The sequence below is a fragment of the Arachis hypogaea genome, chromosome 9, assembly GCF_003086295.3.
Source record: "Arachis hypogaea cultivar Tifrunner chromosome 9, arahy.Tifrunner.gnm2.J5K5, whole genome shotgun sequence".
Classification (NCBI taxonomy): domain Eukaryota; kingdom Viridiplantae; phylum Streptophyta; class Magnoliopsida; order Fabales; family Fabaceae; genus Arachis; species Arachis hypogaea.
The window spans coordinates 61,236,514-61,240,398 of record NC_092044.1 but is presented as its reverse complement, the minus strand read 5'-3'; the positions used below and the strand labels follow the sequence as shown (position 1 = coordinate 61,240,398).

The 3,885-nt window shown below is 34.4% G+C and overlaps 1 long non-coding RNA gene across 3 annotated transcripts; it reads right to left on the bottom strand.

Annotated features, from left to right (window-relative positions):
• Positions 1-207: 207 nt before the first annotated feature.
• Positions 208-3,649, bottom strand: LOC112710980 (uncharacterized). Of its 3 annotated transcripts, none has more exons than XR_003157131.3 (5): positions 3,071-3,649; positions 2,716-2,816; positions 2,504-2,599; positions 1,127-1,303; positions 208-455 (listed from the first exon to the last, which is right to left on the bottom strand). It is a non-coding gene; the product is annotated as an uncharacterized lncRNA (long non-coding RNA). The 3 variants fall into 3 exon arrangements; XR_003157130.3 differs by having other exon boundaries at positions 2,504-2,576; XR_003157129.3 differs by lacking the exon at positions 2,504-2,599.
• Positions 3,650-3,885: the final 236 nt, after the last annotated feature.

The window sequence follows — 3,885 nt, the reverse complement described above, 5'->3', positions numbered from 1 at the left end:
GCCAATATGAGAAAATATGGCTATGCCTGATAAGCGTGGCTGTTGATGATTACGAAAAGATATGGCGACGCTTAAAAAGCGTGCCAAAAGCAAAAAATATGACAATCAGTTAGATCAAAATACTTATAGCTATACTTGTTTATGAATCTTCCTAATTAAACATTGCAAAATTGATATATAAATTTACATCATAATTTGAATGACTAATTTAAACAAAGGAATTTTTTATATAATTTTAAATTAACCAATCCAACATACATAAACTTTCATCACATTTGTCAACAAAAAAAATAAAATTTATTATTTGAAGAACAAGAAAACAGTTCGTGTGAAGACCAAAACAGCTTTAGCTCATTGACACCTTTCACAAGCTCTGATATGGGTAACTCTACACCTTCCTCATCAATGACCAAAACCACTGTTTCAGCTGCCTCCTTAGGTGAAGCTTGAACCTCCTAGAATATAAAATAAATAAAATCAGATGATGCATTGAATCAGTTGAAATACATCCACAATCAAAAGGAACACTCATAATTCTTGAAAAAAGCATGTATGAAGGATATTCTTAATGCAGGCTTCCCTATAAGCATTTAAGAATCAGTTTTCTCTTAATGCATAATAATACACAGAACCTTCTTAATATGCTAATCAATTCCAGTTCATACCTCAAACACAATGCTCCAAATGCATTTGCAAAATACATGAGATCATAAAAAAATGCACAACATGTCATAGACTACTTTCAAAATTTTATTGCCGAAATAGTTTGAATCAAAGTATCCAACAAAAAATGAATCTCTATTCTCTAAATCTATAAAACCAAGTTAACTAATTCCATGATTAATGTGATAGTCATCATTCAACTAGTTGGATTTCATTCATCAATCCCTGCTTAATTAACTAATAATTAAGAACATTGAGAAATACCTAAGTCGATATGCATTTGAAAAATCATTCCCAATCATATCTAAAGCACTTCAGCACTTTCAATGCAATGGTAATCGACTCATTGATTCATTAATTCAGGGGGAATAAATGAAGAATCATTTACAAACATCGTGATTATCCACAAAAGAATAAAAGTGAAAAGAGGGAAACCAAGAAAAGGGGGGGCAGGAATAATCACCTTTCAAAGGTGGCCTTGGAGAACCAGAATGCAGAATTGTTTGGAGGGAGAAGCTTAATTGAGTATCCATCTTTAGAGATCCCATCTTTCACAAACTTGAGGTGAGAAACAAAAGGCTTAAACAACCCTGAAGCTATTTTCTCATGAACACCACCACAAAACACTACCAGCTCACATCTACAGAGAAAAAGGATCAAACCCAAAATTCCAAAACCCATCCACTAATCATGGAAACCAAAAAAGATTAATTCTTGAGATCATAGAAATTCTGGCTGTGATTTCTCTTTTAATATAAATAGATTGCACGTGTGAATTGCTTCAGTTTAGCAGAAATTAAGCCAAGATACCAAAGTTGAGTGACGGTACCACGTTACCTATTTATTTATACTGTAAAATGCTTGTCTAGTTTACCGGTAGTAGATGTACTCAAGTAATTAAGTGTAAAGCATAGTAAAACACATAAGCTCAAATCTACAAAGAACCAATTAGGATTTTTTCATGTGATAGTTTACAAAGAACCAATTATCTCTTACTATATGCTACTAAAAGAAGTATAGCCCTCATTTGTTAGCAACATATATATAAAAGTAAATACTGGTAAACCAGAAGAAGACAAATTTTGTATTAAGAAACCCGGAGAGGAGTAGGTGTTATCCAAACATACCCGTTCTTTCATCTAATTACATCACAAAATTAATTATGTAGCATTCCCTTTAATTTGTTATTTTACTATAGACCTTGTCATCATGTGTACATAAAGCTACACAAGCTTAAAGACAAGTTGTTAGGCTTTGAAGTAAAAAAGTTATTCCATCCAGAAATCAAGAGCAAGCAACGTCGTTATAGTGATCAAGAAAAGGAGCATATATAAAGAGTACAAACGTTTAAAAACAGTTATAATAGTCTATAATTCATACACCACATGTTAAATTTATTGTCATATTTTAATATAACCAATGCATGTCTTTCTCCAATAGAAAAATATGGAAAAAAGATATGAATCAAAAAGAAAGATATGCAAGAAGAGCTTTGAAATATTCAACATTAATCTAAAGTAATGGTTAATCCTAACTTTTGTGTCAATTCTCACATTGAATACTTAATAATTTGAAGACCGACATTGAAGTCAACCTAAGCAGGTGTAAAAGTGTCATTAGGCCAAATCATTGTTTTGTCTAATGAAAAGTAGACCATAGTGCTTAAGAAGTTAATGCAAAAAAGGAATTGATGCAGGTCTAAACAAATAAAAACTCCCAATGATAATTCATAGATTTCAATGCAAGAATACTGTAGGAACCAGGGTCTAATAATGCCTTCTAATAATTAGTTAAGCTTAAGCTTAAACACTTTTGCTTTATACCATGCTCAAAACATTACCTGGTCTTGGTTGGTGTGAGTTGAAACACTACAAGTTTTACAATCTCTTTGTTGTGTAGATCAATGTCTTGTCCTAATCATAATTTGAGGATAATTCTTTAAAAAACGAAGGTCCCACATAGAAAACAAACAAAGAAACCATGTATGACTGTGTACAAAACTGTGTTCAAGATCAAATAATGATTTGAATGCCAAAATTTGATTACACTTACAGTAGTAAGACTGTAGTTATCTCAAAGATGTTCACAGAATGCCAACATTAATGCTGTTGTCCTCCATTACCAAATCAGAAGTAAAATTCAGAATAAGAAATCTGTTCAGAAACAACATTCAAAACAAGAAAAACCAAAACCAAAAATTAGAACCGGTAACAAATAATCATAACAAAGAAATCAAAATAAAAAATAATAACAACCAAGAACAAATAATTAGATCCAAAAAAATTAGAACAAATAATTAAAAATAAAAAAGGTAGAAATTCAACAAATAACTGCAAATAAGAAAAATAGATGCAGAGTTTCAGAGAGCTGGGTGAAGGATGTGTAGAGGAATGCAACTATTTATTACGTTGTACCGCAGAGGACGATAGCGGTTGCAAGTTCCACAGAGGACGACGAGCGACGGGTGAGTTTCGAGGAGGACAACGGGCGACGGCTTCGGAGTGCGACTTTGAGTGACGGGTGAGTTCCGCGGAGGACTTCGGGTGACGACCGCTATGACTGCGAGGGAAAGAAAGGGTGAGCCAGGGACTGTGACGGTGGAGGGGATGAGTGGCGTTGAGGATGAGAGTAGAGAGGGGCCGAGTCTGTGAGGGTTGAGGGAAAGACTGAAATAATGGCGGTGGAGAAAGATGGAGGACGAGGAGAAGTGCTCGAATGCTGAAAATAAGGGAGTGGGAGGCACTACTGCTGCGTGAATTAGGGTTAGGGGAGTGAGATAGAAATGTGAGATTCAAAGGTGATGAACATGAAGGCGAGCTGCTACTGGGTGCGACGGCTTCTTTAGGGTTGAGGTGAATTTGGAAACAAAGTGTATAATGTTATCACTTATAGGTTTAAAAGCGAAAAGTTAGAAAAAACAAAAAAGAGAAGTGTTTGAAAAAAAATGGGTGGAAAACTAAATTTTAGGGGAGGAAACTCTATCGGTACGTTTTTGTAGGGTGCCCAAATAAACATATGATATGGGCACGCTTTAAAAAGGTGACCATTGGAAGACAAATTAAGCGTACCAATTTCTTTCTATGGCGATGTTTTTTAAGCGTGACAAAAAAAAGTGTGACCAAATCACAAATCAGTGGCCACCCTCATAAAAGCATACCGGTTTCCCTCTATGGTCACGCTTTTCAAGTGTGGCAAAAAAAGTATGGGCAAATCACAAATTAA